We start from the raw sequence: 23,580 nt of genomic DNA, 5'->3' as shown, positions 1-23,580 counted from the left end.
GAACAAGGAACCCCTGTGACTGAAGAGAGCTGCGTGGAGTTGTCTCTCGAGCTCCCTCACGCACTGCCAATGTTTCCGGACTTTAGAACGTGGGGAGGTTCCACCAACGGTCGGCAGCGCGTGGGTTCTAACGGAAAGCCTATGCTCGTCTCCCCTGAGGGATTTCCTAATATCTCTGTGCCAGGGAATGCTAGGGGGGTTTGCAGGGTATCCCAGTGACAGAGGCAGACTCCCCAAGGTCAGGGAAGTTATTTCTCGGACTTCCCCGAACAGGGAACACCTGTGACTGAAGAGAGCTGCGTGGAGTTTTCTCTCGAGCTCCCCCACGCACTGACAATGGTTCCGGAATCCTGAGCGTGGGGAGGTTCCACCAACGGTCGGCAGCGCTTGGGTTCTAACGGAAAGCCTAAGCTCGTCTCCCCTAAGGGTTTTCCTAATGTCTCTCTGCCAGGGAATGCTAGGGGGGTTTGCAGGATATCCCAGTGACAGAGGCTGCTTCCCCAAGGTCAGGGAAGGTATTTCTCGGACTTCCCCGTACAGGGAACACCTGTGAGTGAAGAGAGCTGCGTGGAGTTGTCTCTCGAGCTCCCCCACGCACTGACAATTTTTCCGGAATCCTGAGCGTGGGGAGGTTCCACCAACGGTCGGCAGCGCGTGGGTTCAAACGGAAAGCCTAAGCTCGACTCACCTGAGGATTTTCCTAATGTCTCTGTGCCAGGGAATGCGAGGGGTTTTGCAGGATATCCCAGTGACAGAGGCTGCCTCCCCAAGGTCAGGGAAGGTATTTCTCGGACTTCCCCGAACAGGGAACACCTGTGACTGAAGATAGCTGCGTGGAGTTGTCTCTCGAGCTCCACCACGCACTGACATTGTTTCCGGAATCCTGAGCGTGGGGAGGTTCCACCAACGGTCGGCAGCGCGTGGGTTCTAACGGAAAGCCTAGGCTCGTCTCCCCTGAGTTTTTTCCTAATATCTCTGTGCCAGGGAATGCTATGGGGGTTTGCAGGATATCCCAGTGACAGAGGCTGACTCCCCAAGGTCAGGGATGTTATTTGTCGGACTTTCCCGAACAGGGAACACCTGTGACTGAAGAGAGCTGCGTGGAGTTTTCTCTCGAGTTCCCCCACGCACTGACAATGATTCCGGAATCCTGAGCGTGGGGAGGTTCCATCAACTGTCGGCAGCGCGTGGGTTCTAACGGAAAGCCTAAGCTCGTCTCCCCTGAGATTTTTCCTAATGTCTCTGTGCCAGGGAATGCTAGGGGTGTTTGCAGGATATCCCAGTGACTGAGGCTGCCTCCCCAAGGTAAGGTAAGTTATTTCTCGGACTTCCCCGAACAGGGAACACCTGTGACTGAAGAGAGCTGCGTGGAGTTGTCTCTCGAGCTCCCCCACGCACTGACAATTTTTCCGGAATCCGGAGCTTGGGGAGGTTCCACCAACGGTCGGCAGCGCATGGGTTCTAACGGAATGCCTAAGCTCGTTTCCCCTGAGGGTTTTCCTAATGTCTCTTTGCCAGGGAATGCTAGGGGGGTTTGCATGATATCCCAGTGACAGAGGCTGCCTCCCCAAGGTCAGGGAACTTATTTCTCGGACTTCCTCGAACACGGAACACCTCTGACTGAAGAGAACTGCGTGGAATTGTCTCTCGAGCTCCCCCACGCACTGACAATGGTTCCGGAATCCTGAGCGTGGGGAGGTTCCACCAACGGTCGGCAGCGCTTGGGTTCTAACGGAATGCCTAAGCTCGTCTCCCCTGAGGATTTTCCTAATTTCTCTGTGCCAGGGAATGCTAGGGGGGTTTGCAGGATATCCCAGTGACAGAGGCTGCCTCCCCAAGGTCAGGGATGTTATTTCTCGGACTTCCCCGAACAGGGAACACCTGTGAATGAAGAGAGCTGCGTGGAGTTTTCTCTCGAGTTCCCCCACGCACTGACAATGGTTCCGGAATCCTGAGCGTGGGGAGGTTCCATCAACTTTCGGCAGCACGTGGGTTCAAACGGAAAGCCTAAGCTCGTCTCCCCTGAGGTTTTTCCTAATGTCTCTGTGCCAGGGAATGCTAGGGGTGTTTGCAGGATATCCCAGTGACTGAGGCTGCCTCCCCAAGGTAAGGTAAGTTTTTTCTCGGACTTCCCCGAACAGGGAACACCTGTGACTGAAGAGAGCTGCGTGGAGTTGTCTCTCGAGCTCCCCCACGCACTGACAATTTTTCCGGAATCCTGAGCGTGGGGAGGTTCCACCAACGGTCGGCAGCACGTGGGTTCTAACGGAATGCCTATGCTCGTCTCCCCTGAGGGTATTCCTAATGTCTCTGTGCCAGGGAATGCTAGGGGGGTTTGCAGAATATCCCAGTGACTGAGGCTGCCTCCCCAAGTTCAGGGAAGGTATTTCTCGGACTTCCCCGAACAGGGAACACCTGTGACTGAAGAGAGCTGCGTGGAGTTCTCTCTCGAGCTCCCACCGCACTGACAATGGTTCCGGAATCCTGAGCGTGGGGAGGTTCCACCAACGGTCGGCAGCGCGTGGGTTCTAACGGAATGCTTAAGCTCGTCTCCCCTGAGGGTTTTCCTAATGTCTCTGTGCCAGGGAATGCTATGGGGGTTTGTAGGATATTCCAGTGTCAGCGGCTGCCTCCCCAATGTCAGGGAAGTTATTTCTCGGACTTCCCCGAACAGGGAACACCTGTGACTGAACAGAGCTGCGTGGTGTTGTCTCTCGAGCTCCCCCACTCACTGACAATGGTTCCGGAATCCTGAGCGTGGGGAGGTTCCACCAACGGTCGGCAGCGCGTGGGTTCTAACGGAAAGCCTAAGCTCGTCTCCCCTGAGGGTTTTCCTAATGTCTCTGTGCCAGGGAATGCTAGGGGGATTTGCAGGATATTCCAGTGTCAGAGGCTGCCTCCCCAAGGTCAGGGAAGTTATTTCTCGGACTTCCCCGAACAGGGAACACCTGTGAGTGAAGAGAGCTGCGTGGAGTTGTCTCTCGAGCTCCCCCACGCACTAACAATGGTTCCGGAATCCTGAGCGTGGGGAGGTTCCACCAACGTTCGGCAGTGCGTGGGTTCTAACGGAATGCCTAAGCTCGTCTCCCCTGAGGGTTTTCCTAATGTCTCTGTGCCAGGGAATTCTAGGGGGGTTTGCAGGATATCCCAGTGACTGAGGCTGCCTCCCCAAGGTCAGGGAAGTTATTTCTCGGACTTCCCCGAACAGGGAACTCCTGTGACTGAAGAGAGCTGCGAGGAGTTGTCTCTCGAGCTCCCCCAAGCACTGACAATGGTTCCGGAATCCTGAGCGTGGGGAGGTTCCACCATCGGTCGGCAGCGCGTGGGTTCAAACGGAATGCCTAAGCTCGTCTCCCCTGAGGGTTTTCCTAATGTCTCTGTGCCAGGGAATGCTAGGGGTGTTTGCAGGATATCCCAGTGACTGAGGCTGCCTCCCCAAGGTAAGGTAAGTTATTTCTCGGACTTCCCCGAACAGGGAACACCTGTGACTGAAGAGAGCTGCGTGGAGTTGTCTCTCGAGCTCCCCCACGCACTGAGAATGGTTCCGGAATCCTGAGCGTGGTGAGGTTCCACCAACGGTCGGCAGCGCGTGGGTTCTAACGGAATGCCTAAGCTCGTCTCCCCTGAGGGTTTTCCGAATGTCTCTGTGCCAGGGAATGCTAGGGGGGTTTGCAGGATATCCCAGTGAAAGAGGCTGCCTCCCCAAGGTCAGGGAAGGTATTTCTCGGACTTCCCCGAACAGGGAACACCTGTGATTGAAGAGAGCTGCGTGGAGTTTTCTCTCGAGCTCCCCCACGCACTGACAATGGTTCCGGAATCCTGAGCGTGGGGAGGTTCCACCAACGGTCGGCAGCTCGTGGGTTCTAACAGAAAGCCTAAGCTCGTCTACCCTGAGGGTTTTCCTAATGTCTCTTTGCCAGGGAATGCTAGGGGTGTTTGCAGGATATCCCAGTGACAGAGGCTGCCTCCCCAAGGTCAGGGAATGTCTTTCTCGGACTTCCCCGAACAGGGAACACCTGTGATTGAAGAGAGCTGCGTGGAGTTGTCTCTCGAGCTCCCCCACGCACTGACAATGCTTCCGGAATCCTGAGCGTGGGGAGGTTCCACCAACGGTCGGCAGCACGTGGGTTCTAACGGAAACCCTAAGATCGTCTCCCCTGAGGGTTTTCCTAATTTCTCTGTGCCAGGGAATGCTAGGGGGGTTTGCAGGATATCCCAGTGACAGAGGCTGCCTCACCAAGGTCAGGGAAGTTATTTCTCGGACTTCCCCGAACAGGGAACACCTGTGACTGGAGAGAGCTGCGTGGAGTTGTCTCTCGAGCTCCCCCAAGCACTGACAATGGTTCCGGAATCCTGAGCGTGGGGAGGTTCCAACAACGGTCGGCAGCGCGTGGGTTCTAACGGAATGCCTAAGCTCGTCTTCCCTGAGGGTTTTCCTAATTTCTCTGTGCCAGGGAATGCTAGGGGAGTTTGCAGGATATCCCAGTGACAGAGGCTGCCTCCCCAAGGTCATGGAAGGTATTTCTCGGACTTCCCCGAACAGGGAACACCTGTGACTGAAGAGAGCTGCGTGGAGTTATCTCTCGAGCTCCCCCACGCACTGACAATGGTTCCGGAATCCTGAGCGTGGGGAGGTTCCACCAACGGTCGGCAGCGCGTGGGTTCTAACGGAAAGCCTAAGCTCGTCTCCCCTAAGGGTTTTCCTAATGTCTCTGTGCCAGGGAATGCTAGGGGGATTTGCAGGATATCCCAGGGTCAGAGGCTGCCTCCCCAAGGTCAGGGAAGTTATTTCTCGGACTTCCCCGAACAGGGAAAACCTGTGACTGAAGAGAGCTGCGTGGAGCTGTCTCTCGAGCTCCCCCACGCACTGACAATGTTTCCGGAATCCTGAGCGTGGGGATGATCCACCAACGGTCGGCAGCGCGTGGGTTCTAACAGAAAGCCTAAGCTCGTCTCCCCTGAGGGTTTTCCTAATGTCTCTGTGCCAGGGAATGCTAGGGGGGTTTGCAGGATATCCCAGTGACAGAGGCTGCCTCCCCAAGGTCAGGGAAGGTATTTCTCGGACTTCCCCGAACAGGGAACACCTGTGAGTGAAGAGAGCTGCGTGGAGTTTTCTCTCGAGCTCCCCCACGCACTGACAATGGTTCCGGAATCCTGAGCGTGGGGAGGTTCCACCAACGGTCGGCAGCGCGTGGGTTATAACGAAAAGCCTAAGCTCGTCTCCCCTGAGGGTTTTCCTAATGTCTCTGTGCCAGGGAATGCTAGGGGGGTTTGCAGGTTATCCCAGTGACAGAGGCTGCCTCCCCAAGGTCAGGGAACGTATTTCTCGGACTTCCCCGAACAGGGAACACCTGTGACTGAAGAGAGCTGCGTGGAGCTGTCTCTCGAGTTCCCCCAAGCACTGACAATGGTTCCGGAATCCTGAGCTTGGGGAGGTTCCACCAACGTTCGGCAGCGCGTGGGTTCAAACGGAATGCCTAAGCTCGTCTCTCCTGAGGGTTTTCCTAATGTCTCTGTGCCAGGGAATGCTAGGGGGGTTTGCAGGATATCCCAGTGTCAGAGGCTGCCTCCCCATTGAAAGGGAAGGTATTTCTCGGACTTCCCCGAACAGGGAACACCTGTGAGTGAAGAGAGCTGCGTGGAGTTGTCTCTCGAGCTCCCCCACGCACTAACAATGGTTCCGGAATCCTGAGCGTGGGGAGGTTCCACCAACGTTCGGCAGTGCGTGGGTTCTAACGGAATGCCTAAGCTCGTCTCCCCTGAGGGTTTTCCTAATGTCTCTGTGCCAGGGAATTCTAGGGGAGTTTGCAGGATATCCCAGTGACTGAGGCTGCCTCCCCAAGGTCAGGGAAGTTATTTCTCGGACTTCCCCGAACAGGGAACTCCTGTGAATGAAGAGAGCTGCGAGGAGTTGTCTCTCGAGCTCCCCCACGCACTGACAATGGTTCCGGAATCCTGAGCGTGGGGAGGTTCCACCAACGGTCGGCAGCTCGTGGGTTCTAACAGAAAGCCTAAGCTCGTCTACCCTGAGGGTTTTCCTAATGTCTCTTTGCCAGGGAATGCTAGGGGTGTTTGCAGGATATCCCAGTGACAGAGGCTGCCTCCCCAAGGTCAGGGAATGTATTTCTCGGACTTCCCCGAACAGGGAACACCTGTGATTGAAGAGAGCTGCGTGGAGTTGTCTCTCGAGCTCCCCCACGCACTGACAATGCTTCCGGAATCCTGAGCGTGGGGAGGTTCCACCAACGGTCGGCAGCACGTGGGTTCTAACGGAAACCCTAAGATCGTCTCCCCTGAGGGTTTTCCTAATTTCTCTGTGCCAGGGAATGCTAGGGGGGTTTGCAGGATATCCCAGTGACAGAGGCTGCCTCACCAAGGTCAGGGAAGTTATTTCTCGGACTTCCCCGAACAGGGAACACCTGTGACTGGAGAGAGCTGCGTGGAGTTGTCTCTCGAGCTCCCCCAAGCACTGACAATGGTTCCGGAATCCTGAGCGTGGGGAGGTTCCAACAACGGTCGGCAGCGCGTGGGTTCTAACGGAATGCCTAAGCTCGTCTTCCCTGAGGGTTTTCCTAATTTCTCTGTGCCAGGGAATGCTAGGGGTGTTTGCAGGATATCCCAGTGACAGAGTCTGCCTCCCCAAGGTCATGGAAGGTATTTCTCGGACTTCCCCGAACAGGGAACACCTGTGACTGAAGAGAGCTGCGTGGAGTTATCTCTCGAGCTCCCCCACGCACTGACAATGGTTCCAGAATCCTGAGCGTGGGGAGGTTCCACCAACGGTCGGCAGCGCGTGGGTTCTAACGGAAAGCCTAAGCTCGTATCCCCTAAGGGTTTTCCTAATGTCTCTGGGCCAGGGAATGCTAGGGGTGTTTTCAGGATATCCCTGTGACTGAGGCTGCCTCCCCAATGTCAGGGAAGGTATTTCTCGGACTTCCCCGAACAGGGAAAACCTGTGACTGAAGAGAGCTGCGTGGAGCTGTCTCTCGAGTTCCCCCACGCACTGACAATGGCTCCGGAATCCTGAGCGTCGGGAGGTTCCACCATCGGTCGTCAGCGCGTGGGTTCTAACGGAATGCCTAAGCTCGTCTCCCCTGAGGGTTTTCCTAATATCTCTGTGCCAGGGAATGCTGGGGGGGTTTGCAGGATATCCCAGTGACAGAGGCTGCCTCCCCAAGGACAAGAAAGGTATTTCTCGGACTTCCCCGAACAGGGAACACCTGTGACTGAAGAGAGCTTCGTGGAATTGTCTCTCGAGCTCCCCCACGCACTGACAATGGTTCCGGAATCCTGAGTGTTGGGAAGTTCCACCAACGGTCGGCAGCGCGTGGGTTCTAACGGAAAGCCTAAGCTCGTCTCCCCTGAGGGTTTTCCTAATTTCTCTGTGCCAGGGAATGCTAGGGGGGTTTGCAGGATATCCCAGTGACAGAGGCTGCCTCCCCAAGGTCAGGGAAGGTATTTCTCGGACTTCCCCGTACAGGGAACACCTGTGACTGAAGAGAGCTGCGTGGAGTTGTCTCTCGAGCTCCCCCACGCACTGAGAATGGTTCCGGAATCCTGAGCGTGGGGAGGTTCCACCAACGGTCGGCAGCGCGTGGGTTCTAACGGAAAGCCTAAGCTCGTCTCCCCTGAGGGTTTTCCTAATGTCTCTGTGCCAGGGAATGCTAGGGGGATTTGCAGGATATCCCAGGGTCAGAGGCTGCCTCCCCAAGGTCAGGGAAGTTATTTCTCGGACTTCCCCGAACAGGGAACACCTGTGACTGAAGAGAGCTGCGTGGAGCTGTCTCTCGAGCTCCCCCACGCACTGACAATGTTTCCGGAATCCTGAGCGTGGGGATGATCCACCAACGGTCGGCAGCGCGTGGGTTCTAACAGAAAGCCTAAGCTCGTCTCCCCTGAGGGTTTTCCTAATGTCTCTGTGCCAGGGAATGCTAGGGGGGTTTGCAGGATATCCCAGTGACAGAGGCTGCCTCCCCAAGGTCAGGGAAGGTATTTCTCGGACTTCCCCGAACAGGGAACACCTGTGAGTGAAGAGAGCTGCGTGGAGTTTTCTCTCGAGCTCCCCCACGCACTGACAATGGTTCCGGAATCCTGAGCGTGGGGAGGTTCCACCAACGGTCGGCAGCGCGTGGGTTATAACGAAAAGCCTAAGCTCGTCTCCCCTGAGGGTTTTCCTAATGTCTCTGTGCCAGGGAATGCTAGGGGGGTTTGCAGGTTATCCCAGTGACAGAGGCTGCCTCCCCAAGGTCAGGGAACGTATTTCTCGGACTTCCCCGAACAGGGAACACCTGTGACTGAAGAGAGCTGCGTGGAGCTGTCTCTCGAGTTCCCCCAAGCACTGACAATGGTTCCGGAATCCTGAGCTTGGGGAGGTTCCACCAACGTTCGGCAGCGCGTGGGTTCAAACGGAATGCCTAAGCTCGTCTCTCCTGAGGGTTTTCCTAATGTCTCTGTGCCAGGGAATGCTAGGGGGGTTTGCAGGATATCCCAGTGTCAGAGGCTGCCTCCCCATTGAAAGGGAAGGTATTTCTCGGACTTCCCCGAACAGGGAACACCTGTGACTGAAGAGAGCTGCGTGGAGTTGTCTCTCAGGCTCCCCAACGCACTGACAATGTTTCCGGAATCCTGAGCGTGGGGAGGTTCCACCAACGGTCGGCAGCGCGTGGGTTCTAACGGAATGCCTAAGCTCGTCTCCCCTGAGTGTTTTCCTAATGTCTCTGTGCCAGGGAATGCTAGGGGTGTTTGCAGGATATCCCAGTGACTGAGGCTGCCTCCCCAAGGTCAGGGAAGTTATTTCTCGGACTTCCCCGAACAGGGAACACCTGTGACTGAAGAGAGCTGCGTGGAGTTGTCTCTCGAGCTCCCCCACGCACTGACAATGTTTCCGGAATCCTGAGCGTCGGGAGGTTCCACCATCGGTCGTCAGCGCGTGGGTTCTAACGGAATGCTTAAGCTCATCTCCCCTGAGGGTTTTCCTAATATCTCTGTGCCAGGGAATGCTGGGGGGGTTTGCAGGATATCCCAGTGACAGAGGCTGCCTCCCCAAGGACAAGAAAGGTATTTCTCGGACTTCCCCGAACAGGGAACACCTGTGACTGAAGAGAGCTTCGTGGAATTGTCTCTCGAGCTCCCCCACGCACTGACAATGGTTCCGGAATCCTGAGTGTTGGGAAGTTCCACCAAAGGTCGGCAGCGCGTGGGTTCTAACGGAAAGCCTAAGCTCGTCTCCCCTGAGGGTTTTCCTAATGTCTCTGTGCCAGGGAATGCTAGGGGGGTTTGCAGGATATCCCAGTGACAGAGGCTGCCTCCCCAAGGTCAGGGAAGGTATTTCTCGGACTTCCCCGAACAGGGAACACCTGTGACTGAAGAGAGCTGCGTGGAGTTGTCTCTCGAACTCCCCCACGCACTGAGAATGGTTCCGGAATCCTGAGCGTGGGGAGGTTCCACCAACGGTCGGCAGCGCGTGGGTTCTAACGGAAAGCCTAAGCTCATCTCCCCTGAGGGTTTTCCTAATGTCTCTGTGCCAGGGAATGCTAGGGGGATTTGCAGGATATCCCAGTGTCAGAGGCTGCCTCCCCAAGGTCAGGGAAGTTATTTCTCGGACTTCCCCGAACAGGGAACACCTGTGACTGAAGAGAGCTGCGTGGAGCTGTCTCTCGAGCTCCCCCACGCACTGACAATGTTTCCGGAATCCTGAGCGTGGGGATGATCCACCAACGGTCGGCAGCGCGTGGGTTCTAACAGAAAGCCTAAGCTCGTCTCCCCTGAGTGTTTTCCTAATGTCTCTGTGCCAGGGAATGCTAGGGGGGTTTGCAGGATATCCCAGTGACAGAGGCTGCCTCCCCAAGATAAGGGAAGGTATTTCTCGGACTTCCCCGAACAGGGAACACCTGTGACTGAAGAGAGCTGCGTGGAGCTGTCTCTCGAGTTCCCCCACGCACTGACAATGGTTCCGGAATCCTGAGCTTGGGGAGGTTCCACCAACGTTCGGCAGCGCGTGGGTTCAAACGGAATGCCTAAGCTCGTCTCTCCTGAGGGTTTTCCTAATGTCTCTGTGCCAGGGAATGCTAGGGGGGTTTACAGGATATCCCAGTGTCAGAGGTTGCCTCCCCATTGAAAGGGAATGTATTTCTCGGACTTCCCCGAACAGGGAACACCTGTGACTGAAGAGAGCTGCGTGGAGTTGTCTCTCAGGCTCCCCCACGCACTGACAATGGTTCCGGAATCCTGAGCGTGGGGAGGTTCCACCAACGGTCGGCAGCGCGTGGGTTCTAACGGAATGCCTAAGCTCGTCTCCCCTGAGTGTTTTCCTAATGTCTCTGTGCCAGGGAATGCTAGGGGTGTTAGCAGGATATCCCAGTGACTGAGGCTGCCTCCCCAAGGTCAGGGAAGTTATTTCTCGGACTTCCCCGAACAGGGAACACCTGTGACTGAAGAGAGCTGCGTGGAGTTGTCTCTCGAGATCCCCCACGCACTGACAATGTTTCCGGAATCCTGAGCTTGGGGAGGTTCCACCAACGGTGGGCAGCGCGTGGGTTCTAACGGAATGCCTAAGTTCGTCTCCCCTGAGGGTTTTCCTAATGTCTCTGTGCCAGGGAATGCTAGGGGGATTTGCAGGATATCCCAGTGACAGAGTCTGCCTCCCCAAGGTCAGGGAAGGTATTTCTCGGACTTCCCCGAACAGGGAACACCTGTGACTGAAGAGAGCTGCGTGGAGTTGTCTCTCGAGGTCCCCCACGCACTGAGAATGTTTCCGGAATCCTGAGCGTGGTGAGGTTCCACCAACGGTCGGCAGCGCGTGGGTTCTAACGGAATGCCTAAGCTCGTTCCCCTGAGGATTTTCCTAATGTCTCTGTGCCAGGGAATGCTAGGGGGGTTTACAGGATATCCCAGTGACAGAGGCTGCCTCCCCAAGGACAGGGAAGGTATTTCTCGGACTTCCCCGAACAGGGAACACCTGTGAGTGAAGAGAGCTGCGTGGAGTTTTCTCTCGAGCTCCCCCACGCACTGACAATCGTTCCGGAATCCTGAGGGTGGGGAGGTTCCACCAACGGTCGGCAGCGCGTGGGTTCTAACGGAATGCCTAAGCTCGTCTGCCCTGAGTGTTTTCCTAATGTCTCTGTGCCATGGAATGCTAGGGGGGTTTGCAGGATATTCCAGTGACAGAGGCTGCCTCCCCAAGGTCAGGGAAGGTATTTCTCGGACTTCCCCGAACAGGGAACACCTGTGACTGAGGAGAGCTGCGTGGAGCTGTCTCTCGAGCTCCCACACGCACTGACAATGGTTCCGGAATCCTGAGCGTGGGGAGGTCCCACCAACGTTCGGCAGCTCGTGGGTTCTAACAGAAAGCCTAAGCTCGTCTCCCCTGAGGTTTTTCCTAATGTCTCTTTGCCAGGGAATGCTAGGGGTGTTTGCAGGATATCCCAGTGACAGAGGCTGCCTCCCCAAGGTCAGGGAAGGTATTTCTCGGACTTCCCCGAACAGGGAACACCTGTGATTGAAGAGAGCTCCGTGGAGTTGTCTCTCGAGCTCCCCCACGCACTGACAATGCTTCCGGAATCCTGAGCGTGGGGAGGTTCCACCAACGGTCGGCAGCACGTGGGTTCTAACGGAAACCCTAAGATCGTCTCCCCTGAGGGTTTTCCTAATTTCTCTCTGCCAGGGAATGCTAGGGGGGTTTGCAGGATATCCCAGTGACAGAGGCTGCCTCACCAAGGTCAGGGAAGTTATTTCTCGGACTTCCCCGAACAGGGAACACCTGTGACTGGAGAGAGCTGCGTGGAGTTGTCTCTCGAGCTCCCCCAAGCACTGACAATGGTTCCGGAATCCTGAGCGTGGGGAGTTTCCACCAACGGTCGGCAGCGCGTGGGTTATAACGAAAAGCCTAAGCTCGTCTCCCCTGAGGGTTTTCCTAATGTCTATGTGCCAGGGAATGCTAGGGGGGTTTGCAGGTTATCCCAGTGACAGAGGCTGCCTCCCCAAGGTCAGGGAACGTATTTCTCGGACTTCCCCGAACAAGGAACACCTGTGACTGAAGAGAGCTGCGTGGAGTTGTCTCTCGAGGTCCCCCACGCACTGAGAATGTTTCCGGAATCCTGAGCGTGGTGAGGTTCCACCAACGGTCGGCAGCGCGTGGGTTCTAACGGAATGCCTAAGCTCGTTCCCCTGAGGGTTTTCCTAATGTCTCTGTGCCAGGGAATGCTAGGGGGGTTTACAGGATATCCCAGTGACAGAGGCTGCCTCCCCAAGGACAGGGAAGGTATTTCTCGGACTTCCCCGAACAGGGAACACCTGTGAGTGAAGAGAGCTGCGTGGAGTTTTCTCTCGAGCTCCCCCACGCACTGACAATCGTTCCGGAATCCTGAGGGTGGGGAGGTTCCACCAACGGTCGGCAGCGCGTGGGTTCTAACGGAATGCCTAAGCTCGTCTGCCCTGAGTGTTTTCCTAATGTCTCTGTGCCATGGAATGCTAGGGGGGTTTGCAGGATATTCCAGTGACAGAGGCTGCCTCCCCAAGGTCAGGGAAGGTATTTCTCGGACTTCCCCGAACAGGGAACACCTGTGACTGAGGAGAGCTGCGTGGAGCTGTCTCTCGAGCTCCCCCACGCACTGACAATGGTTCCGGAATCCTGAGCGTGGGGAGGTCCCACCAACGTTCGGCAGCTCGTGGGTTCTAACAGAAAGCCTAAGCTCGTCTCCCCTGAGGTTTTTCCAAATGTCTCTTTGCCAGGGAATGCTAGGGGTGTTTGCAGGATATCCCAGTGACAGAGGCTGCCTCCCCAAGTTCAGGGAAGGTATTTCTCGGACTTCCCCGAACAGGGAACACCTGTGACTGAAGAGAGCTCCGTGGAGTTGTCTCTCGAGCTCCCCCACGCACTGACAATGCTTCCGGAATCCTGAGCGTGGGGAGGTTCCACCAACGGTCGGCAGCACGTGGGTTCAAACGGAAACCCTAAGATCGTCTCCCCTGAGGGTTTTCCTAATTTCTCTCTGCCAGGGAATGCTAGGGGGGTTTGCAGGATATCCCAGTGACAGAGGCTGCCTCCCCAAGGTCAGGGAAGGTATTTCTCGGACTTCCCCGAACAGGGAACACCTGTGACTGAAGAGAGCTGCGTGGAGTTGTCTCTCGAGCTCCCCCACGCACTGACAATGGTCCCGGAATCCTGAGCGTGGGGAGGTTCAACCAACGGTCGGCAGCGCGTGGGTTCTAACGGAATGCATAAGCTCGTCTCCCCTGAGTGTTTTCCTAATTTCTCTGTGCCAGGGAATGCTAGGGGTGTTTGCAGTATATCCCAGTGACAGAGGCTGCCTCCCAAAGGTCAGGGAAAGTATTTCTCGGACTTCCCCGAACAGGGAACACCTGTGACTGAAGAGAGCTGCGTGGAGTAGTCTCTCGATCTTCCCCACGCACTGACAATGGTTCCGGAATCCTGAGCATGGGGAGGTTCCACCAACGGTCGGCAGCGCGTGGGTTCTAACGGAAAGCCTAGGCTCGTCTCCCCTAATTTTTTTCCTAATGTCTCTGTGCCAGGGAATGCTATGGGGGTTTGCAGGATATCCCAGTGACAGAGGCTGCCTCTCCAAGGTCAGGGAAGTTATTTCTCGGACTTCCCCGAACAGGGAACACCTGTGACTGAAGAGAGCTGCGTGGAGTTTTCTCTCGAGTTCCCCCACGCACTGACAATGGTTCCGGAATCCTGAGCGTGGGGAGGTACCATTAACGGTCGGCAGCCCGTGGGTTCTAACGGAAAGCCTAAGCTCGTCTCCCCTGAGGGCTTTCCTAATGTCTCTGTGCCAGGGAATGCTTGGGGTGTTTGCAGGATATCCCAGTGCCTGAGGCTGCCTCCCCAAGGTAAGGTAAATTATTTCTCGGACTTCCCCGAACAGGGAACTCCTGTGACTGAAGAGAGCTGCGTGGAGTTGTCTCTCGAGCTCCCCAACGCACTGAAAATTTTTCCGGAATCCTGAGCTTGGGGAGGTTCCAACAGCGGTCGGCAGCGCATGGGTTCTAACGGAGTGCCTAAGCTCGTCTCCCCTGAGGTTTTTCCTAATGTCTCTGTGCCAGGGAATGCTAGGGGGTTTTGCAGGATATCCCAGTGACAGAGGCTGCCTCCCCAAGGTCAGGGAAGGTATTTCTCGGACTTCCCCGAACAGGGAACACCTGTGACTGAAGAGAGCTGCGTGGAGTTTTCTCTCGAGCTCCCCCACGCACTGACAATGGTTCCGGAATCCTGAGAGTGGGGAGGTTCCACCAACGGTCGGCAGCGCGTTGGTTATAACGGAAAGCCTAAGCTTGTCTCCCCTGAGTGTGTTCCTAATGTCTCTGTGCTAGGGAATGCTAGGGGGGTTTGCAGGATATCCCAGTGACAGAGGCTGCCTCCCCATGTTCAGGGAAGCTCTTTCTCGGACTTCCCCGAACAGGGAACACCTGTGACTGAAGAGAGCTGCCTGGAGTTGTCTCTCGAGCTCCCCCACGCACTGAAAATGGTTCAGGGATACTGAGCGTGGGGAGGTTCCACCAACGTTCGGCAGCGCGTGGGTTCTAACGGAATGCCTAAGCTCGTCTCCCCTGAGGGTTTTCCTAATGTCTCTATGCCAGGGAATGTTAGGGGTGTTTGCAAGATATCCCAGTGACTGAGGCTGCCTCCCCAAGGTCAGGGAAGTTATTTCTCGGACTTCCCCGAACAGGGAACACCTGTGACTGAAGAGAGCTGCGTGGAGTTGTCTCTCGGGCTCCCCCACGCACTGACAATGGTTCCGGAATCCTGAGCGTGGGGAGGTTCCACCAAGGGTCGGCAGCGCGTGGGTTTTAACGGAATGCCTAAGTTCGTCTTCCCTGAGGATTTTCCTAATGTCTGTGTGCCAGGGAATGCTAGGGGGGTTTGCAGGATATCCCAGTGACAGAGGCTGCCTCCCCAAGTTCAGGGAAGGTATTTCTCGGACTTCCCCGAACAGGGAACACCTGTGACTGAAGAGAGCTGCGTGGAGTTGTCTCTCGAGCTCCCCCACGCACTTACAATGGTTCCGGAATCCTGAGTGTGGGGAGGTTCCACCAACGGTCGGCAGCGCGTGGGTTCTAACGGAATGCCTAAGCTCGTCTCCCCTGAGGGTTTTCCTAATGTCTCTGTGCCAGGGAATGCTAGGGGGGTTTGCAGGATATCCCAGTGACAGAGGCTGGCTCCCCAAGGTCAGGGAAGGTATTTCTCGGACTTCCCCGAACAGGGAACACCTGTGACTGAAGAGAGCTGCGTGGAGCTTTCTCTCGAGCTCCCCCACCCACTGACAATGGTTGCGGAATCCTGAGCGTGGGGAGGTTCCACCAACCGTCGGCAGCGCGTGGGTTCTAACAGAAAGCCTAAGCTCGTCTCCCCTGAGGGTTTTCCTAATGTCTCTGTGCCAGGGAATGCTAGGGGGGTTTGCAGGATATCCCAGTGACAGAGGCTGCCTCCCAAAGGTCAGGGAAGTTATTTCTCGGACTTCCCCGAACAGGGAACACCTGTGAGTGAAGAGAGCTGCGTGGAGTTGTCTCTCGAGCTCCCCCACACACTGACAATGGTTCCGGAATCCTGAGCGTGGGGAGGTTCCACCAACGGTCGGCAGCGCGTGGGTTCAAACAGAAAGACTAAGCTCGTCTCCCCTGAGGGTTTTCCTAATGTCTCTGTGCCAGGGAATGCTTGGGGGGTTTGCAGGATATCCCAGTGACAGAGGCTGCCTCCCCAAGGTCAGAGAAGGTATTTCTCGGACTTCCCCGAACAGGGAACACCTGTGACTGAAGAGAGCTGCGTGGAGTTGTCTCTCGAGCTCCCCCACGCACTGACAATGGTTCCGGAATCCTGAGCGTGGGGAGGTTCCACCAACGGTCGGCAGCGCGTGGGTTCTAACGGAAAGCCTAAGCTCGTCTCCCCTAAGGGTTTTCCTAATTTCTCTGTGCCAGGGAATGCTAGGGGTGTTTTCAGAATATCCCTGTGCCTGAGGCTGCCTCCCCAAAATCAGGGAAGTTATTTCTCGGACTTCCCCGAACAGGGAACACCTGTGACTGAAGAGAGCTGCGTGGAGTTGTCTCTCGAGCTCCCCCACGCACTGACATTGGTTCCGGAATCCTGAGCGTGGGGAGGTTCCACCAACGGTCGGCAGCGCGTGGGTTCTAACGGAAAGCTTAAACTCGTCTCCCTTGAGATTTTTCCTAATGTCTCTGTGCCAGGGAATGCTAGGGGGGTTTGCAGGATATCCCAGTGACAAAGGTTGCCTCCCCAAGTTCAGGGAAGTTATTTCTCAGACTTCCTCAAACAGGGAACACCTGTGAATGAAGAGAGCTGCGTGGAATTGTCTCTCGAACTCCCCAACGCACTGACAATGGTTCCGGAATCCTGAGCGTGGGGAGGTTCCACCAAAGGTGTCAGCGTGTAGGTTCTAACGGAAAGCCTAAGCTCGTCTCCCCTGAGGGTTTTCCTAATGTCTCTGTGCCAGGGAATGCTAGGGGGGTTTGCAGGATATCCCAGTGACAGAGGCTGCCTCCCCAAGGTCAGGGAAGGTATTTCTCGGACTTCCCCGTACAGGGAACACCTGTGACTGAAGAGAGCTGCGTGGAGTTGTCTCTCGAGCTCCCCCACGCACTGACAATTGTTCCGGAATCCTGAGCGTTGGGAGGTTCCACCAACGGTCGGCAGCGCGTGGGTTCTAACGGAAAGCCTAAGCTCGTCTCCCCTGAGTGTTTCCCTAATGTCTCTGTGCCAGGGAATGCTAGGGGGGTTTGCAGGATCTCCCAGTGACAGAGGCTGCCTCCCCAAGTTCAGTGAAGGTATTTCTCGGACTTCCCCGAACAGGGAACACCTGTGACTGAAGACAGCTGCGTGGAGTTGTCTCTCGAGCTCCCCCACGCACTGACAATGGTTCCGGAATCCTGAGCGTGGGGAGGTTCCACCAACAGACGGCAGCGCGTGGATTCTAACGGAATGCCTAAGCTCGTCTCCCCTGAGGGTTTTCCAAATGTCTATGTGCCAGGGAATGCTAGGGGGGTTTGTAGGATATCCCAGTGACAGAGGCTGCCTCCCCAAGGTCTGGGAAGGTATTTCTCCGACTTCCCCGAACAGGGAACACCTGTGACTGAAGAGAGCTGCGTGGAGTTGTCTCTCGAGCTCCCCCACGCACTGACAATGCTTCCGGAATCCTGAGCGTGGGGAGGTTCCACCAACGGTCGGCAGCACTTGGGTTCTAACGGAAAGCCTAAGCTCGTCTCCCCTGAGCGTTTTCCTAATTTCTCTTTGCCATGGAATGCTATTGGGGTTTGCAAGATATCCCAGTGACAGAGGCTGCCTCCCCAAGGTCAGGGAAGGTATTTCTCGGACTTCCCCGAACAGGGAACACCTGTGAATGAAGAGAGCTGCGTGGAGTTGTCTCTCGAGCTCCCCCACGCACTGACAATGGTTCCGGAATCCTGAGCGTGGGGAGGTTCCAACAACGGTCGGCAACGCGTGAGTTCTAACGGAATGCCTAAGCTCGTCTCCCCTGAGGGTTTTCCTAATGTCTTTGTGTCAGGGAATGCTAGGGGTGATTGCAGGATATCCCAGTGACCGAGGCTGCCTCCCCAAGTTCAGGGAAGGTATTTCCCTGACTTCCCCGAACAGGGAATACCTGTGACTGAAGAGAGCTTCGTGGAGTTCTCTTTCGAGCTCCCCCACGCACTGATAATGGTTCCGGAATCCTGAGCGTGGGGAGGTTCCACCAACGGTCGGCAGCACGTGGGTTCAAACGGAATGCCTTAGCTCGTATCCCCTGAGGGTTTTCTAATGTCTCTGTGCCAGGGAATGCTAGGGGTGATTGCAGGCAATCCCAGTGACCGAGGCTTCCTCCCCAAGTTCAGGGAAGGTATTTCCCGGACTTCCCCGAACAGGGAACACCTGTGACTGAAGAGAGCTGCGTGGAGTTGTCCTCGAGCTCCCCAACGCACTGACAATGGTTCCGGAATCCTGAGCGTGGGGAGGTACCACCAACGGTCGGCAGCGCGTGGGTTCTAACGGAAGGCCAAAGCTCGTATCCCCTGAGTGTTTTCCTAATTTCTCTGTGCCAGGGAATGCTAGGGGTGATTGCAGGCAGTCCCAGTGAAAGAGGATGCCTCCCCAAGGTCAGGGAAAGTATTTCCCGGACTTCCCCGAACAGGGAACACCTGTGACTGAAGAAAGCTGCGTGGAGTTGTCTCTCGAGCTCCCCCACGCACTGACAATGTTTCCGGAATCCTGAGCGTGGGGAGGCTCCACCAACGGTCGCCAGCGCATGGGTTCTAACGGAATGCCTAAGCTCGTCTCCCCTGAGTGTTTTCCTAATGTCTCTGTGCCAGGGAATGCTCAGGGTGATTGCAGGCAATCCCAGTGACCGAGGCTGCCTCCCCAAGTTCAGGGAAGGTATTTCCCGGACTTCCCCGAACAGGGAACACCTGTGACTGAAGAGAGCTGCGTGGAGTTGTCCTCGAGCTCCCCCACGCACTGACAATGTTTCCGGAATCCTGAGCGTGGGGAGGTTCCACCAACGGTCGGCAGCGCGTGGCTTCTAACGGAATGCCTAAGCTCGTCTCCCCTGAGTGTTTTCCATATGTCTCTGTGCCTGGGAATGCTTGGGTGATTGCAGGATATCCCAGTGACCGAGGCTGCCTCCCCAAGGTAAGGGAAGGTATTTCCCGGACTTCCCCGAACAGGGAACACCTGTGAATGAAGACAGCTGCGTGGAGTTGTCTCTCGAGCTCCCCCACGCACTGACAATGGTTCCGGAATCCTGAGCGTGGGGAGGTTCCACCAACGGTCGGCAGCGCGTGGGTTCTAACGGAATGCCTAAGCTCGTCTCCCCTGAGGGTTTTCCTAATGTCTCTGTGCCAGGGAATGCTAGGGGTGATGGCAGGATATCCCTGTGACCAATGCTTCCTCCCCAAGGTCACGGAAGGTATTTCCCGGACTTCCCCGAACAGGGAACACCTGTGACTGAGGAGAGCTGCGTGGAGTTGTCCTCGAGCTCCCCCACGCACTGACAATGGTTCCGGAATCCTGAGCGTGGGGAGGATCCACCAACGGTCGGAAGCGCGTGGGATCTAACGGAATGCCTAAGCTCGTCTCCCCTGAGGGTTTTCCTAATGTCTCTGTGCCAGGGAATGCTAGGGTGATTGCAGGATATCCCAGTGACCGAGGCTGCCTCACCAAGGTATGGGAAGGTATTTCCCGGACTTCCCCGAACAGGGAACGCCTGTGACTGAAGACAGCTGCGTGGAGTTGTCTCTCGAGCTCCCCCACGCACTGACAATGGTTCCGGAATCCTGAGCGTGGGGAAGTTCCACCATCGGTCGGCAGCGCGTGGGTTATAACGGAATGCCTAAGCTCGACTCCCCTGAGGGTTTTCCTAATGTCTCTGTGCCAGGGAATGCTAGGGGTGATTGCAGGCAATCCCAGTGACCGAGGCTGCCTCCCCAAGTTCAGGGAAGTTATTTCCCGGACTTCCCCGAACAGGGAACACCTGTGACTGAAGAGAGCTGCGTGGAGTTGTCCTCGAGCTCCCCCACGCACTGACAATGTTTCCGGAATCCTGAGCGTGGGGAGGTTCCACCAACGGTCGGCAGCGCGTGGGTTCTAACGGAAGGCCTAAGCTCGTATCCCCTCAGTGTTTTCCTAATTTCTCTGTGCCAGGGAATGCTAGGGGTGATTGCAGGCAATCCCAGTGAAAGAGGATGCCTCCCCAAGGTCAGGGAAGGTATTTCCCGGACTTCCCCGAACAGGGAACACCTGTGACTGAAGAGAGCTGCGTAGAGTTGTTTCTCGAGCTCCCCCACGCACTGACAATGGTTCCGGATTCCTGAGCGTGGGGAGATTCCACCAAATGTCGGCAGCGCGTTGGTTCTAACGGAATGCCTAAGCTCGTCTCCCCTGAGGGTTTTCCTAATGTCTCTGTGCCAGGGAATTCTAGGGGTGATTGCAGGATATCCCAGTGACCGAGGCTGCCTCCACAAGGTCAGGGAAGTTATTTCTCGGACTTCCCCGAACAGGGAACACCTGTGACTGAAGAGAGCTGCGTGGAGTTTTCTCTCGAGCTCCCCCACGCACTGACAGTGGTTCCGGAATCCTGAGCGTGGGGAGGCTCCACCAACGTTCGCCAGCGCATGGGTTCTAACGGAATGCCTAAGCTCGTCTCCCCTGAGTGTTTTCCTAATGTCTCTGTGCCAGGGAATGCTCAGGGTGATTGCAGGCAATCCCAGTGACCGAGGCTGCCTCCCCAAGGTCAGGGAAGGTATTTCCCGGACTTCCCCGAACAGGGAACACCTGTGACTGAAGAGAGCTGCGTGGAGTTGTCCTCGAGCTCCCCCACGCACTGACAATGTTTCCGGAATCCTGAGCGTGGGGAGGTTCCACCAACGGTCGGCAGCGCGTGTGTTCTAACGGAATGCCTAAGCTCGTCTCCCCTGAGGGTTTTCCTAATGTCTCTGTGCCAGGGAATGCTAGGGGTGATTGCAGGATATCCCAGTGACCGAGGCTGCTTCCCCAAGTTCAGGGAAGGTATTTCCCGGACTTCCCCGAACAGGGAACACCTGTGACTGAAGAGAGCTGCGTGGAGTTGTCTCTCGAGCTCCCCCACCCCCTGACAATGGTTCCGGAATCCTGAGCGTGGGGAGGTTCCAACAACGGTCGGCAGCGCGTGGGTTCTAACGGAATGCCTAAGCTCGTCTCCCCTGAGGGATTTCCTAATGTCTCTGTGCCAGGGAATGCTAGGGGTGATTGCAGGATATCCCAGTGAACGTGGCTGCCTCCCCAAGGTCAGGGAAGGTATTTCCCGGAATTCCCCGAAAAAGGGAACACCTGTGACTGAAGAGAGCTGCGTGGAGTTGTCTCTCGAGCTCCCCCACGCACTGACAATGGTTCCGGAATCTTGAGCGTGGGGAGGTTCCACCAACGGTCGGCAGCGCGTGGGTTCTAACGGAATGCCTAAGCTCGTCTCCCCTGAGGGTTTTCCTAATGTCTCTGTGCCAGGGAATGCTAGGGGTGATTGCAGGATATCCCAGTGACCGAGGCTGCTTCCCCAAGTTCAGGGAAGGTATTTCCCGGACTTCCCCGAACAGGGAACACCTGTGACTGAAGAGAGCTGCGTGGAGTTGTCTCTCGAGCTCCCCCACGCACTGACAATTTTTCCGGAATCCTGAGCGTGGGGAGGTTCCACCAACGGTCGGCAGCGCGTGGGTTCTAATGGAATGCCTAAGCTCGTTTCCCCTGAGGGTTTTCATAATATCTCTGTGCCAGGGAATGCTAGGGGTGTTTGCAGGATATCCCAGTGACCGAGGCTGCCTCCCCAAGGTCAGGGAAGTTATTTCCCGGACTTCCCCGAACAGGGAACACCTGTGACTGAAGAGAGCTGCGTGGAGTTGTCTCTCGAGCTCCCCCACGCACTGACAATGGTTCCGGAATACTGAGCGTGGGGAGGATCCACCAAAGGTCGGCAGCGCGTGGGTTCTAACGGAAGGCCTAAGCTCGTCTCCCCTGAGGGTTTTCCTAATGTCTCTGTGCCAGGAAATGCTAGGGGTGATTGCAGGATATCCCAGTGAACGAGGCTGCCTCCCCAAGGTCAGGGAAGGTATTTCCCGGACTTCCCCGAACAGGGAACACCTGTGACTGAAGAGAGCTGCGTGGAGTTGTCTCTCGAGCTCCCCCACGCTCTGACAATGGTTCCGGAATACTGAGCGTGGGGAAGTTCCACCAAAGGTCGACAGCGCGTGGGTTCTAACGGAATGCCTAAGCTCGTCTCCCCTGAGGGTTTTCCTTATATCTCTGTGCCAGGGAATGCTAGGGGTGATTACAGGATATCCCAGTGACCGAGGCTGCCTCCCCAAGTTCAGGAAAGTTATTTCCCGAACTTCCCAGAACAGGGAACATCTGTGACTGAAGAGAGCTGCGTGGAGTTGTCTCTCGAGCTCCCCCACGCACTGACAATGGTTCCGGATTCCTGAGGGTGGGGAGGTTCCACCAACGGTCGGCAACGCGTGGGTTCTATTGGAATGCCTAAACTCGTGTCCCCTGAGGGCTTTCCTAATGTCTCTGTGCCAGGGAATTCTAGGGGTGATTGCAGGATATCCCAGTGACCGAGGCTGCCTCCCCAAGGTCAGGGAAGTTATTTCCCGGACTTCCCCGAACAGGGAACACCTGTGACTGAAGAGAGCTGCGTGGAGTTGTCTCTCGAGCTCCCCAACGCACTGACAATGGTTCCGGAATCCTGAGCGTGGGGAGGTTCCACCAACGGTCGCCAGCGCATGGGTTCTAACGGAATGCCTAAGCTCGTCTCCCCTGAGGGTTTTCCTAATGTCTCTGTGCCAGGGAATGCTAGGGGTGATTGCAGGCAATCCCAGTGACCGAGGCTGCCTCCCCAAGGTCAGTGAAGGTATTTCCCGGACTTCCCCGAACAGGGAACACCTGTGACTGAAGAGAGCTGCGTGGAGTTGTCTCTCGAGCTCCCCCACGCACTGACAATGGTTTCAGAATCCTGAGCGTGGGGAGGTTCCACCAACGGTCGGCAGCGCGTGGGTTCTAACGGAATGCCTAAGCTCGTCTCCCCTGAGGGTTTTCCTAATATCTCTGTGCCAGGGAATGCTAGGGGTGTTTGCAGGATATCCCAGTGACCGAGGCTGCCTCCCCAAGGTCAGGGAAGTTATTTCCCAGACTTCCCCGAACAGGGAACACCTGTGACTGAAGAGAGCTGCGTGGAGTTGTCTCTCGAGCTCCCCCACGCACTGACAATGGTTCCGGAATACTGAGCGTGGGGAGGTTCCACCAACGGTCGGCAGCGCGTGGGTTCTAACGGAAGGCCTAAGCTCGTCTCCCCTGAGGGTTTTCCTAATGTCTCTGTGCCAGGGAATGCTCGGGTGATTGCAGGCAATCCCAGTGAAAGAGGCTGCCTCCCCAAGTTCAGGGAAGGTATTTCCCGGACTTCCCCGAACAGGGAACACCTGTGACTGAAGAGAGCTGCGTGGAGTTGTCCTCGAGCTCCCCCATGCACTGACAATGTTTCCGGAATCCTGAGCGTGGGGAGGTTCCACCAACGGTCGGCAGCGCGTGGGTTCTAACGGAAGGCCTAAGCTCGTATCCCCTGAGTGTTTTCCTAATGTCTCTGTGCCAGGGAATGATAGGGGTGATTGCAGGCAATCCCAGTGAAAGAGGCTGCCTCCCCAAGTTCAGGGAAGGTATTTCCCGGACTTCCCCGAACAGGGAACACCTGTGACTGAAGAGAGCGTCGTAGAGTTGTTTCTTGTGCTCCCCCACGCACTGACAATGATTCCGGATTCTTGAGCGTGGGGAGGTTCCACCAACGGTCGGCAGCGCGTGGGTTCTAACGGAATGCCTAAGCTCGTCTCCCCTGAGTGTTTTTCTAATGTCTCTGTGTCAGGGAATTCTAAGGATGATTGCAGGATATCCCAGTGACCGAGGCTGCCTCCCCAAGGTCAGGGAATTTATTTCCCGGACTTCCCCGAACAGGGAACACCTGTGACTGAAGAGAGCTGCGTGGAGTTGTCTCTCGAGCTCCCCCACGCACTGACAATGGTTCCGGCATCCTGAGCGTTTGGAGG

The sequence above is a fragment of the Vicugna pacos genome, unplaced genomic scaffold (genome assembly GCF_048564905.1).
Source record: "Vicugna pacos unplaced genomic scaffold, VicPac4 SAC-SAT, whole genome shotgun sequence".
Lineage (NCBI taxonomy): Eukaryota > Metazoa > Chordata > Mammalia > Artiodactyla > Camelidae > Vicugna > Vicugna pacos.
Note: the sequence above shows the minus strand (reverse complement) of the source record.